General features: G+C 44.4%; 3 non-coding genes and 1 pseudogene across 3 annotated transcripts; 1 reads left to right on the top strand and 3 right to left on the bottom strand.

Annotated features, from left to right (window-relative positions):
* Nucleotides 1-732: 732 nt before the first annotated feature.
* Nucleotides 733-815, top strand: TRNAL-UAA (transfer RNA leucine (anticodon UAA)). The gene has a single exon. It is a non-coding gene; the product is annotated as a tRNA-Leu (tRNA).
* Nucleotides 816-9,474: 8,659 nt separating this feature from the next.
* On the bottom strand, nucleotides 9,475-9,547 carry TRNAR-ACG (transfer RNA arginine (anticodon ACG)). Its single transcript has one exon. It is a non-coding gene; the product is annotated as a tRNA-Arg (tRNA).
* Nucleotides 9,548-11,396: 1,849 nt separating this feature from the next.
* Nucleotides 11,397-13,510, bottom strand: LOC105726366 (large ribosomal subunit protein uL16-like; annotated as a pseudogene).
* TRNAS-CGA (transfer RNA serine (anticodon CGA)) lies at nucleotides 13,386-13,467 on the bottom strand. The gene has a single exon. It is a non-coding gene; the product is annotated as a tRNA-Ser (tRNA).
* Nucleotides 13,511-14,966: the final 1,456 nt, after the last annotated feature.

The raw sequence follows: 14,966 nt of genomic DNA, 5'->3' as shown, positions 1-14,966 counted from the left end.
CGGGTTGAAATGATTCTCCTGCCTCAGCCTCCCGAGTAGCTGGCGTTACGGGCACAAGCCACCATGCCCGGCTAATTTTTTAGTAGAGATGGGATTTCGCCATGTTGGCCAGGCTGGTCTCGAACTCGTGACCTTGTGATCCGCCCGCCTCTGCCTCCTAAAGTGCTGGGATTACATGCGTGAGCCACCCCGCCTGGCAGTAAAGCAATTTTTCTACATGTTTCTATTTTTTTTAATCTGTCATATGTAGGCATTTAAACTAGATAAGCATAGTTCATAAAAACCACATATGATTCTGCTGTATAGTGCATTTTTTTAAAAAAATCACAATAGAACCATTAAAAACTCTTCTGTATGTCAAAGTATGGAAGATTCTTTTCTCTGACATGTACACAGCAATAGCCTGAACCCGGGAGGCGGAGGTTGCTGAATCTTCAGAATTCAGCTCTGATTCCAGCACTGACAGGCGTGGATTTCCCTCAATATGCCTCTTTTTAATGGAAGTCCAAGGAATCAGGGATGGTTCCTCTTTCCCTAATACCTAGTATAACGCCTGTCACATATTAGTCATTATTCATACTTTTGGAATATATCTTTTCATTTTTGCCTTTCCAAGCAATATTTGCTTCCTTTGAACACTCTTTTAAACGTGGTCCCAGTAATTATTCATAATCTTCCGGAAACTAAAAAATTCTAGCCTAGTAAAGTTAGACAACAAAGTCAAGTTTCATCACCGGGATGGCCGAGTGGTTAAGGCGTTGGACTTAAGATCCAATGGACATGTGTCCGCGTGGGTTCGAGCCCCACTCCCGGTAGTTGCTGGTGTGCGTTTTGACGTTTGCGATTTCTGGCGCAGTGGGAAGCTAGCTTGTTTACTTAAAAACTAATGTGACAACTCCCTCACTTTGAATGTGAACACTTCAAAACATAAGGAGGGTTACTATATAATATTCTGCCCAACACTACTCCCTTTTTTAAAAAAAAAAAATCTTCAAGGAGATTGCTTCCCTGAGCATTGCTAAGTGGGAGGCGCCTCTTCCCACAATTCCTATAGCCTAACAGCACACCGTATTCAAATTTTGAATACATTCCTATCACCGTGGGATGCATTCAAGTACAATGTCTCAGCCTATAATCCTAGCACTTTGGGAGGCTGAGGCGGGCGGATCACTTGAGGTCAGGAGTTCAAGATCAGCCTGGACAACAAAGTGAAACCTCGTCTCTACTAATAATACAAAAATTAGCCTGGCGTGTTGGCGGGCTCCTATAATCCCAGCTACTTGGGAGGCTGAGGCAAGAGAATCGCTTGAACCCGGGAGGTGGAGGTTGAAGTGAACTGAGATCGCACCATTGCACTCCAGCCTGGGCGACAAGAGAGAGACTCAGTTTCGAAAAAAAAAAAAGAAAGAAAGAAAGAAAAGAAAAAGAAAAAGAAACAAATTAGCCGGGTGTGGTGACTCATGCCTGTAATCCCAGCTACTCGGGAGGCTGAGACTTGAGAATTGCTGAAACCCAGGAGTGGGAGGTTCCAGTGAACTGAGATCGCGCACTGCACTCCAGCCTGGTCAACAGAGTGAGACTCTGTCTCAGATTAAAAAACAAAAAAAAAAGAAAAGGATTTGTGGGAAGAGGAGAGCCTAAGTGGTTAGAGGCCTGAATTCTGCAGGCAGTTCAGTTCCAAAAGAAAGGAAGTGTGAAATTCTTTGCAATTAGGTTCTCTTTGGCACTGAGGCAGGCAGAAGTGAATCCCACATGCACTGCTGCTTCTTGTTGCCAGAGAGCGGGATTCAGAGAAGCCCAACTCCACTAAGGTTAAGGCTCTCAATATTCCTTACAAAAGTCATACTCAAGTAGGAGAAATCATCCCAAATGCTAGCAAGATTGTCAGAGGTAAAGCGTCTTCCAGACTAGAAATGTTCAGCTAAGACGTTTTAGAAAAGCATCAGTAAGTATATAATGTACTTTTATTTTTTTTTTTTATTTTTTTTTTTTATTTTTTTTTTTTTTTTTTTTTTCGAGACGGAGTTTCGCTCTTGATACCCAGGCTGGAGCGCAATGGCGCGATCTCGGCTCACCGCAATCTCCGCTTCCTGGGTTCAGGCAATTCTCCTGCCTCAGCCTCCTGAGTAGCTGGGACTACAGGCACGCGCCACCATGCCCAGCTAATTTTTTGTATTAGTAGAGACGGGGTTTCACCATGTTGACCAGGATGGTCTCGATCTCTTGACCTCGTGATCCACCCGCCTCGGCCTCCCAAAGTGCTGGGATTACAGTATAATGTACTTTTAAATTTACTTCAACGAGCAGGAGACAACTGGCCAACCTACATCAATCTAGAAGAAAGGGAAATGAAAGGAAATGGCCCTCGGTGTGGGTACAGTGTCATAAAAGAAAAACACGTTTAATCGGATTGCTGTATATACTTAGAGACTATCCTTGCATCCGATGGCTGAACCAATTGTTGCTTGAGCGCTGCTGTTTTTAGAATTATTTCTTATCCTCCACAGTAATAGTGGACCTTTACGTAGTGGTTATCACTTTTGCATTACAAGTTTCATGAGAAACTGCTGGCTTGTTCCTTTTTCCTTTTTTTTTTTTCTTTTACTCTGAGTGTTACTGTGACTGACTTGCTTTTTTTTTTGAGACGGAGTTTCGCTCTTGTTACCCAGGCTGGAGCGCAATGGCGCGATCTGGGCTCACCGCAACCTCCGCCTCCTGGGTTCAGGCAATTCTCCTGCCTCAGTCTCCTGAGTAGCTGGGATTACAGGCACGCACCACCATGCCCAGCTAATTTTTTGTATTTTCAGTAGAGACGTGGTTTCACCATGTTGACCGGGATGGTCTCGATCTCTTGACTACGTGATCCACCCGCCTCGGCTCCCAAAGTGCTGGGATTACAGGCGTGAGCCACCGCGCCCGGCCCTGACTTGCTTTTCAAAGCAGTTATATTGTCTTACATTTCCAACAACAACTCATACCGTTTTAAATTCCTGGGAACAATATATTAGAGTCTATGTTTCCCCTCATTCTCACCGATGCTTGCTTTCAATTATCTTTTAATTTTTTTATTTTCTTCTTCTTCTTCTTATTTATTTGGAGAAGGAGTTTTGCTCTTGTTGCCCAGGCTAGAGGGCAATGGAGCAATCTCGGCTCACCGCAACCTCCGCCTCCGGGGTTAAAGCGAGTCTCCTACCACAGCCTATCAAGTAACTGGGATTACAGGCATGTGCCACCACGCCTGGCTAATTTTGTATTTTTAGTAGAAACCGGGTTTCTCCATGTTGGTCGGGCTGGTCTTGAACTCCCGGCCTCAGGTGATCCACCCACCTCTGCCTCCCAAAGTGCCGGGATTACAAGCTTGAGCAACCAAGCCCAGCCGACTAGAGTTTTATTTATTTCTTTGCAATCGAATCTGTGTGTTTTTATTTATTTGTCTTGTGTTATTACATTAAAAAGGACTTGTAGAACAATGTTTAATAAGAGTGGTAAGAGCAGATATTCTTGTCAGACATTCCCTATCTTGAGAAGTCATTCAGTCTTTCACCATTAAGTATGACATTACATTTCTTTTGCAGATGCTTTTTATCAAGTTGAAGAGGCTCCTCTCTATTCCCAGTTTACTCATTTTTTTTTTTTTTTTTTAAATCACAAATGGGTGTTGAATGTTATTGAATGTTTTTCTACATCTGTTGAGATGATCATGTGGTTGAACCTTCCAGTCACCAGAATCATGAGCCAAATAAGCCTCTTTTCTTTATGAATTACCTAGGTTTAGGTATTCTGTTATAGCAACACAAAACAGATGAAGACAGGCAGACTATGTGAGCTGGGTCTCTGAGATGGGACGTTCTTAGTCATTCTGTCTGCTCCCAGAAGTTGACATTCTCTAATATTCTGTACCTACTACTCCGTTAAAGTAGAAATTTTCATTCTTCTTTCCTTTCTTTATCTCCTGTGAATTTTCTTTCTTTCTTTCTTTCTTTTTTTTTTTGAGACGAAGTTTCTCTCTTGTTACCCAGGCTGGAGTGCAATGGTGCGATCTTGGCTCACCATAACCTCCACCTCCGGGGTTCAAGCAATTCTCCTGCTTCAGCCTCCTGAGTAGCTGGGACTACAGGCGCGCGCCACCATGCCCAGCTAATTTTTGTATTTTTAGTAGAGACGGGGTTTCACCTTGTTGACCAGGATGGTCTCAATCTCTTGACCTCATGATCCACCCGCCTCGGCCTCCCAAAGTGCTGGGATTACAGGCGGGAGCCACCACCCCTGGCCTTGAATTTTCTATTCTCTGGATGTAACCATGTTTGCTGCTACTCCCTAAGTTTTTAAGCCTTCTTTTCTTTAGGGACAGGCAACTCTGTCAGCACTGTTACATTGGAAGGGGCTTTTTCTGATCTCTTGCCCTGCTCCTTTCTTATGAGTATGGGCTCTACATCTGTAGACTCAATCAACCAAGGATCAAAAATATTTGAAAGAAATAAAAACGACAATGCAACTAAAAAACACAGTATAGCAACTATGTACATAGCCCTTATATCATATTCAGTATTATAAATAATCTAGAGATGATTTAAAATATACAGGAAGATGTGCATAGGGTATTTTATGTAAGAGACTTGAGCATCAGTGGATTTTGGTATCCTTGTGGGGTCCTGGAACCAGTTCTCCTGGAATATGGAGGGCCTACTGTACTTCGAGAATGACAAAGAAAAGTCTGCAAAAGTGTCTTCCACAGTACTTGATCCTAGGAGTTCCATAATTTCCTTCTTAGACACTCAGACTAAATTTAGCAAGTCATTATGAAATACTGAATTTTTGTTGAATTTTTCTTACCCTCTTGCAAGGAGGCCTCATTGTTGTCTTATTGCTATGAATGAGCCAGTATTCATTTCCCATTTCTACTTGGAAGCACCTGTTTTTCCATAGATTTCTGACTATGTGGTTGCTGTGAGACCTCAGCTCTTTCAAGGGTTCAAGGAAAATTATGCATTTCTAGATTATCTGGACTTTTCTTTTTCTTTTCCTTTTTTTTGAGATTGAGTTTCCCTCTTGTTGTCGAAGCTGGAGTGCAATGGCATAATCTCTGCTCACTGCAACCTCTGCCTCCTGGGTTCAATCAATTCTCCTGCCTCAGCCTCCCGAGAGGCTGGGATTACAGGCACACGCCAATGCATCCAGCTGATTTTTTTGTATTTTTAGTAAAAATGGGGTTTCACCATGTCAGCCAGGCTGGTCTCCAACTCCTGACCTCAGATGATCCACCCGCCTTGCCCTCCCAAAGTGATGGGATTACAGGTGTGAGCCAACTAACCTGGCCTATCTGGACTTTTTCATTGTTAGATTAGAAGCAATATTCTTTCCAACTTTCTACAATCTAGGTGGAGGCTGGCTGACAGAGCAAGACTCTGTCTGAAAAAAAAAAAAAAACTGGTTTAAGAGAAGAAAATATGTATTTACTGACAAAAACAAAAACAAAAATTATTTGCAATATGACAGGGTTATGGAGTCTGCTCAAAGGGACTGTGTCCCTGGTAAATTATAGCACTTTACTGATGTTACCTTGTAAATAACCACAAGAAGGTCTAAGAGATAACATATAATATCATATAGTGGGTAATTTTAAGTTTTCCAGTAATATTAAGAAAGTAGGCTGGGCGCGGTGGCTCATGCTTGTAATCCTAGCACTTTGGGAGGCCAAGGCGGGTGGATCACCTGAGATTGGGAGTTCAAGACCAGCCTGGCAAACATGGAGAAACCCCGTCTCTACAAAAAATACAAAAAAATTAGCCTGGCATGGTGGTGCATGCCTGTAATCCCAGCTACTCCGGAGGCAGAGACAGGAGAATCACTTGAATCTGGGAGGCGAGGTTGTGGTGAGCTGAGATAGCACCATTGCAGCCTGGGCAACAAGAGCAAAACTCCATCTCAGAAAAAAAAAAAAAAAAGAGTTAAACAAGTGAAATTGTTTTTAAGAGAAGGGGGCTCGATGTGTTGCTTCCATTGGTCTCAGATTCCTAGGTTCAGGAAATCCTTTCCACAGCCTCTGGAATAACTGCGATTACAAGATTGCGTTACTGCGCCTAGCTACTTCCAATATGTTTTAACTCCAAATATTATCATTTCAACATGTTCTCAATGAAATGTGAGATTTCTTTTTTCTTTCTCTTTTTGTACAATGTTTTTGAAATGTGTGTGAGTGACTGTTATGGATAGTGCTGCTCTAGAATACTCAGGGGGAAAGAAAGTATTTTCAAATACAATCTGTAGTTTATTTGGTAGGGTGGGGTGGGGGTCCCAATGCACTTATCATATCAAAGGTCAAAGTCTTCTTTTCCTTAGTATAATATTTTCAAGGTTCATTCACATTGTAGCATGCATTAGAATTGCATTTTTGTTTATAATCGAATAAAGCTCTTTATTTGATTTTTTTGAGTTATCTTTCCAGAGGTCTCTTTCAGTCAACCGCTTTCTCAGTAGAAAGATTAAGAGAACACAATTTCAGAAGAGAAAATTTTGTTTAAGGGGAAGGTGTTGTCTTTTTCAAAAATATTATTTATTTTGTTAGAGGCGAGGGTCTCACTCTGTTGCCAAGCTGGCCTTCAGTTCCGGGCCTTAATCCATCCTCCGGCCTCAGCCTCCTGAGTAGCTGGGTGTGGTTACAGACTCTGCCGCCACGCCCAGCTTCGTGTTGTCTTTCTATGATAAAGCTGCCACCACCCAAACAGAACATAACAAAAAGATGCGACGAAATCTACACGTTTATTAAAAAAAACAAAACAAACAAACAAAAAAAACTCTTGAGATAGAAGGAAATTCCCTGGGTTGGCCAGAGCCGAGTGATAAAAGATTGTGAGTTTCACCCCCGGTAGACGCTCGATTTTTCGCCTTCTACCGCAGAAGTTCCCTGTTGGTGGTAGTTATAAAAAGCGGGCAATAAAAGGAAACGCATGAATACAGTGCTATTTACATCACCCAGCTAAAAATTAATGGGCCTCATCAAAGAATCGACGTAGAATCACTGGGAGCGAGTCCCAGAAAACTGGGTATGATACTCCCTCTCAGGGATTCTCCAGCGCGCTGAAGTTTGAGTAGCTTTTTACCGAGCTCCGAATCCTTACGACCATCCCCCACACCTGCCCCTTTTTAACCTGCTCGCAGCCGGAGAGAAAGTGGATCCAACGAGGTCTACGCGCGTGTAGCGTTCGTCAAGTTCCCAGCACCCATCACTTAGCACATTGTCCATCGTCGATACACGTCTGTAAGATAAACAACGTGTATACCACAAATTCAGGTGTCTTTTGTTTGTGCGTGTTCTTTTCCCGGCGACACCTTGATTTCCTTTGCAAGCTCCTCTACGATGCCCTAGACGTCTGCAATCACGTTCAGAAACACCTGGAAAAAAGAGCCGTCTGTTTTATCAGACGCCGCCCCAGGGATGCCTCTTCCTTACACCCTCCCCATCTTGTTGCATGTTTAATGTTAGTCTGGGATCCCTTATCAAATTTCGTTTCTTAGGGTCAGTCTGTAGCAGGGAGGCTCGGACGCTCTTCTCTGTGCGAACTGCGGAGGAATGGAGATGGAGGCTGAATCGCGTTCGCAGGCGCCGGGCTGGACATTATCAAGATCGCGGGACTGAGGGCCTAAGGGAGACACTGATGTCTATTCTCCACAGCCGCGCCTTTCTTCATTCAAAGTTTCTCCAGGCGATGCCCCTCCTTTTTCGGCCAGGATCTATGCTCAGAGACAAAGTAGGGCAGGAAAGGGTCTGAAGAGTGGAAGCCTGCACCAGGCGGGGGAAAATCAATGAAGAAAATGTCTGGGTAAGCACAGGCACATAGAGAGAGGGAAAAAGAAGTAGAAAAGAAAAAAATATATCAGATTTAAAATCTAAATAAAAGTGGCCGAGCGCGGTGGCTCACGCCTGTAAATCCTAACACTTAACCGAGGCGGGCGAATAACCTGAGGTAAGGAGATTGAGACCAGCTGGCTAACATAGCGAAACCCGTCGCTACTAAAATACATACATACATACATAAAATAATAAAATAAAATAGCTGGGCGTGGTGGCGTGCGCTTGTAATCCCACCTATCTAGGAGGCTGAGGCAGGAGAATCGCTGGAACCCGGAAGACAGAGACTGCAGCGAACCGAGATTGCGCCACGTCTCAGTTGGAAAACACACAGGAAAATATTTTTCTTCAAAAAAAAAAAAAAGCTAAAAACACAAGCTTCAAGCCAACCAGGATTCGAACCTAAAGGCCTCTGAGCGAAAATCAGGCGCGTTATCCATTGCGCCACGAGCCCTTCGACGCAGCAATCTACAGCCTGGGCGACAGAGCGAGACTCCCAATCAAAAATAAATAAATAAATAAACAAATAAATAAAAATGTGGGTCTTTCCTGGTGACTCACGCCTGTAATCCCCGCACTGTGGGAGGAGGCGGGCGGATCATTTCATTTCAGGAGTTCGAGAACAACCTGACAAACATGGTGAAACCCTGTCTATACTAAAAATAATTTTTTTTTTTTTTTGAGACGGAGTTTTGCCCCTCTCGGCCGGGCTGGAGTGCAGCGGCGCGATCTCGGTTTACTGCAACCTTTGCCTCCCAAGTTCAAGAGATTCTCCTGCCTGAGACTCCGAAGTAGCTGGGATTACAGACGACCGGGAGGGGTTTCACCATGTTGGCCAGGCTGGTCTCAAACTCCTGACCTCAAGTGATCCGCCCACCTCAGCCTCCCAAAGTGCTGGGATTACAGGCCTCAGCCACCGCACCCCTCCTAAAAAGACAAAAATTAGCCGGGCATGGCAGCGCTAGCCTGTAGTCCCAGTTATCTGGCAGGCTGAGGCACGAGTATAGCTTAAACCTGGAGGCGGAGGTTGCAGCGAGTCGAGATTGAGACAAGACACTGCACGGCAGCCTGAGCTACAAGAGGAGATCAGGCCTCAGAAGAAGAAAAAAAAAAAAAATCGGTCGTCCTGGCGCCGTGGCTCACGCCTGTGATTCTAGAACTTTGGGAAGCCGAGTCAGGTGGATCACAAGGTCAGGAGTTTGAGACCAGCCTGGCCAGTAAGTTGAAATCCCGTCTCTACTAAAAATTCAAAAGTTAGCCGGGCGTGGTGCCTTGCTCTTGTAGTCCCAGATACGCGGGAGGCTGAAGCAGGAGAATCGCTTGAACCCAGGAGGAGGAGGCTGCGATGAGCCGAGATGGCACCACTGCACTCCAGCCTGGGCGACAGAGCAAGACTCTAACTCAAAAAGAAGAAAAAAAAGCAATTTCTGAGGATACTTACGGTCTCAAATTTCAGTTTGATACCGCTAAACAGACTTAAAGGTTAAGATTGTGCTGTGCAGCAGTAAGGTGCAAGGTGAGCCAGATCAGATGAATTTTCTCCCAAAGGACTTTAAGAACCTGTTTCTGTCATCAGTTGGAAAACAAACAGGAAAATATTTTTCTTAAAAAAAAAAAGTGAGCGCCGAGCCAGCCAGGAGTCGAACCTAGAATCTTCTGATCCGTAGTCAGACGCGTTATCCATTGCGCCACTGGCCCCCCGAAAAGTACATCTCAATTATCTATTCTTTCTTCATTAGGATCACTAGGAAAATAGTTGATTTGCAATGCAAACAGGCATACGTCGAACAAGACTGCAAATTCCAGAAAGCACGATTTTCTTTGTGGTCAAGTTAAGTTAAATAAGTTTCATCCCCTTAAGGTATTTATATTTACAAAGAAATTTTCTGCTGTGGAACATCATGTACGCAATAGAGTTACTGTCGTTCACATTTTTTCACTGATGCGCCCGTGTGTTTTCTTTTCTTGTCTTTTTTTTTTTCTTTTCTTCTTTTTTATTGAGACGGTGTCTCGCTCTGTCACCCAGGCTGGAGTGCAATGGTGCCGTCTCGACTCGCTGAAACCTCCGCCTTCCGGGTTCAAGCGATTCTCCTGCCTCAGCCTCCCGAGTAGCTGGGACTACAGGCGCGTGCCACCATGCCCAGCTAATTTTTGTATTTTTAGTAGAGACGGGGTTTCACCTTGTTGACCAGGATGGTCTCGATCTCTTAACCTCGTGATCCACCCGCCTCGGCCTCCCAAAGTGCTGGGATTATAGGCGTGAGCCACCGCGCCCGGCCCGAAATAATTTCATACTCTGTGCAACAGAAAAAACATTTAGAAACATTCATCAGGCCGGGCGCAGTGTTTCCATGCATGTAATCCCAGCACTTTGGGAGGCCGAGGCGGGTGGATCACCTGAGGTCAGGAGTTCGAGACTACCCTGGCCAACATGGTGAAACCCTGTCTCTGCTAAAAATACAAAAAATTAGCAGGGTCTATTGGCACATGCCTGTAATCTCAGGTATTTGGAAGGCCGAGGCAGGAGAATCGCTTGAACTCGGGAGGTGGACGTTACAGTAAGCCTAGATTGTGTCATTGCACTCCAGCCTGGGCAACAAGAAAGAGTGAAACTGTCTCAAAAAGAGGAAGAAGGAAGAAGAAGAAGAAGAAAGGACGGGAGCAGTGCCTGACGCCTGTAATCTCAGCATTTTGGGAGGCAGAGGTGGGCGAATCATGAGGTTAGAAGTTCGAGACCAGCCTGGCCAAAATGGTGAAACGCCGTCTCTACTATAATTACAAAAAATTAACTGGGTGTGGTGCACGTGGCTGTAATCTCAGCTGCTCGGGAGGCTGAGTCAGGACAATCGCTTGAACCCGAGGCGGAGGTTCCAGTGAGCCGAGATGGCGCCACTGCACTCCAGCCCCGGTGACAGAGTGAAAAAAAAGAAAAACAAGAAAAAGAAAAAAGAAACATCCGTCTTCCCCAAATTAGGTAAAATTGATGCAATAATTCAATAAAGGTAAACATTTTTGCTGGGGACAGTGGCACAAACCAGTAATGCCAGCACTTTGGGAGGCCTAGGCAGGAGGATGGCTTGAGCCCAGGAGTTGGAGAACAGCCTGGGCAACACAGCGAGACGTGGCGCTTCCCCACCTTCACCCCCAGCCCGCCCCACCCGTGTCAAAAAAAAAAAAAAAAACGCAAACATTTTAAGAATAAAATTCATTTAGTAACCTAGAAGCTTGGAGTTAATATAATTACAAAATTAAATAACAATCATCATTAGATAAATTGGCTAAATATTATTTAAGCACTCAATGTAGGTGAAATAGGCCCGTGAAAATGCAAACGTATTTATAAACGGGGTGATTCTTTCTGAAAGTGAGAAGCTCCGTAGTTTTGGGTCCCAGTGCAGTCACAGTGCACAGGGCCTTTATCCCGACTCCTCCCTTGTAGCCTTGGCCAAGTTGTGTATCCTCCTTTTGCCTCAATTTTCTCATTTCTATTCAGTTTTTTTTTTTTTTTTTTTCTTTTTTGACAGGAAGTAGGATTTATTGGTGAGTACTAAGAGGGGGCAGCACAGTGGAAGCCCTCATGAGCGCAAGGCCCGCCCCTGTCCAGAGGGCCATGACTGGGGTTGTATTGACCCCACAGCCATGTGGGTTGAGCCGCTTCTCACCACCATGTCTTCACATTCATCCGCATTGAACTTGGTGAAGACCTCCTTCTTTGAGATGTGGCTCTGTTGGCGGCCAGGGAACTTGAACTTGGCTCTGGGCAGGGCCTCAGTCACATGCTCCTTGTTCTGCAGCTTCGTGCAATGGATATGATCACTTGGCCAATGTGAACCCTGGCTGTCTTTCCAGAGGCACCTCGCATACCCGTTTGGAGCCCGTCAGCCGCAGCTCGGGACAACATCTCGTGGATGCGGATGACGTGAAGGGGTGGAGCCGCACTCTGATTTGAAAGTCATCTTTGCCACAACTTATTACCGTGTACTTACTTGCACAAATTCGGGCAGCTTCCAGGGCTTCAGAGGAGAACTGCTCATATTCACCTGACACATGTGGCCACGGAGAGGAAACTCGTCCGCTTTTGCCTTCCTACGCCCCAGGTCAAAGACGCGAATCTTTGCATCCGGGACGCTCAGCAGAAGCAAGACTTTGGGCACGGCTTGTTTTCACAATACCGGTAACAACGAGCGGGCCGGTGGCCCACGGCGACACCACGATCTTAAGTGGCGCGTCGAAGGGAAAGAGTTCTATACATTGTTTTTAAGAGCGCCAGGCACACACATGCTTTGGTTTTGAGATGGAGTCTCTCTCCATCGCCCAGGCAGGAGCGCAAATGCACGATCTTGGCTCACTGCAACCTCCGCCTCCCGGGTTCAAGTGATTCTTCTGCCTCAGCCTCCCGAGTAGATGGAACTACAGGCGTGTGCCACCAAGCCCGGCTGATTTTTTGTATTTTTAGTAGAGACGGCGTTTCACCAGATTGGCCAGGCTGGTCTTGAACGACTCCTTATCTCATGATCCACCCGCCTCGGCCTCCCAAAATGTAATGCTGAGATTACAGGAATGAGCCACCACGTGGCCGGGAGTTTTATATTAGTTTAATTAATAAATTAATTTTTCGGTGTTTAAGGAATTTTTATTAAAGCAAGAATTTTATAATGCAAATTACGTTTCCTTGCTCGGTTTTCAATTCTGTTACTTAAAACAGAACTGACATTTTGAGCTATTCCACAGTAAAGAATTATAAAACTTAAGAATGCCTTAAATTGTTGTACTTTGCTGAAAATGCTTTCTCCCAGGGTCTACAAAACACTAATTTGTTCTTATATTTTTACTATTTTTTTTGTGTTTTGTTTTTAAATCAATAAGTAATCTGGGACTAGCATTATGTTTGCTAGTCCTGGCATTTGCTCGGTACATAAGGTTCAAAGTTTCCTTTCCTTTTTAAATTTATTTTATATTTTGCATTTTTTTCATAATATTTAAGTTTTTCAATGTTTAGGTATTTTTCTTCGGTGAGGCACAAGTTTCTTTTTGTGGTTCCTGATCAATTTGAAACAGCTGGAGCACCGGTGACGCTGTTAACGGCTTTCTGGGCAGCCCCTAGCTTGGAGGGCTTGTGCTACAGCCACGGCTTCATCATCCCATTAGTGACTCTGGAGACTCAAGCATATAAAGAAGTTCTGAACTATCAATGCGAGTTTTATTTTTAAAGCAAAATTTCCTCTTTGCTATTGGAATCTGTCGCTGCTTTCCCATTTAGCAATCTCAAAACAAAGCAAGCAACTATTGTGAAAGCCCAAGAAGCCCCAGGCTTCCTGTGGAACTTGAGGAGTGGGTAGATCGTGGATGGAAGCACTGCCCAGAGCTCAGGGTTTCACTGACACTCAGCTGGGAGGAGAACGGGGTCCTTATGGAAAGGTGGATGGTTTAACACAGAACTCGAGATAGGATATGGCCATTTTCTCAGCTTGTATGTGAAAGATGAAAGGCTGAGAGTCACAGCGATTTGTGTTTCAGAAAAAAACATACCGATAAGCGCTGTGAGCAGGATTTGAACCTGCGCGGGGAGACCCCATTGGATTTCGAGTCCAACACCTTAACCACTCGGCCATCACAGCCTGATAAGATGCTGCTATTTATGCATTAAAAACACATACCCATAGGGCCCTGAATGCTGCAATTCTTACTGCAAGCCACTCTTGGTTATTTGTATGTTCACTGAGCAATATGCAGAGATCACTCACCAAGCCCTCTCAACAGATTTCTCCACTCAGTTCCTTCCAGCCTCAACCAACCTGATCCTATCCCTCCAGGCCCAAGGCTGCTAAATCTCACCTTTTTGAGAAGAGGCAATATTCCAGCATTACAAGAACACTTATTTTTATTTTTTTTCTACAGTCTTCATGCATTGTCTGGCTTTGCTTCGTAGTTGTGGCTGGGGATGAAGTAAGGAGTTGTGTAAAAAAAATCTATATATTTTTAAGCTGGCTGTGGTGGCAGGCACCTGTAGTCCCAGCTAGTTGTGAGGCTGAGGCAGGAGTATAGCTTGAACCCAAAAGGTGGAGGTTGCAGTTAGCCAGGATCACACCACTGCACTCCGGACTGGGTGACAGAGCAAGACTCCATCTTAAAAAAAAAAAAAAAAAAAAAAAACAGCTGGGGGTAGTGGCATATGCCTGTAATCCCAGCACTTTGGGAGGCTGAGGTGGGTGGATCTCAAGGTCAGGAGTATGGGATCAGCCTGGCCAGCATGGTGAAACCCCATCTCTACTAAACATACAAAAAAAATTAACCGGGCATGGTGGCTGGTGCTTGTAGTCCCAGCTACTCTGGAGGCTGAGGCAGGGGAATCGCTTGAACCCGGGAGGAGGAGGTTGCAGTGAGCTGAGATCACGCTATTGCACTCCAGCCTGGGCAACAGAGCGAGACTCGGTCTCAAATTAAAAAAAAAACAAAACTATTTATTTTACTAGAGTGCTCTCTGTTCTTTTACATCTAACACAACATTTTTATTTCACAGTACATCCCAAATGTTTTGCAGAACAACTAATCTATTACATTCATATTATTAATTTAGATATTATAAACACACAGAACAAGGAACACAGAGATGATTTGCTTCTCTTCTAGTGGATGTCTTTTCTGTGATGAAGTCACAACTCTTTGGTGGAGGAAGGTGGTAGAAACTTCTTGGCATTCCCTGACTCTCTCCTTTGAGGCTGTCATAATCCTTGGGAATTACCCAATTTTTGATGACATGTCTGCTCTTACAGACAAAAATGGCTGAATTTTCCCTCCAAATTCACCATGTGGGTTATGGAATTATAAAGTAAGTTGAATTCAAGTCTCATTGAGTTTGTTTTTTTTTTTTTTTTATAGGAAAGGCCACTGATAAGGAAGATATAATACTCTGAGAACCAGAAATTTGGGTGGATTTTGAACAAACATAAGAACTATACATTCCTAAATAGCCCTGACTTTCTGGTGACAATAGAACAACCAGGTACACTGCTCACATTTCTACTCTCTGGGAAGATTTTATTTTTTGGACTGTACTTTAAAGGCATCCCAGAGTGGGGCTGTGGGGCTGCAGTCGTCTACTTTCAAGTGGTGCCTG

This window comes from Aotus nancymaae, unplaced genomic scaffold (genome assembly GCF_030222135.1).
Source record: "Aotus nancymaae isolate 86718 unplaced genomic scaffold, 86718_ANA_hifiasm-v0.15.2.pri h1tg000051l, whole genome shotgun sequence".
NCBI lineage: Eukaryota > Metazoa > Chordata > Mammalia > Primates > Aotidae > Aotus > Aotus nancymaae.
Note: the sequence above shows the minus strand (reverse complement) of the source record. Positions and strands in the feature narration are given on the sequence as shown.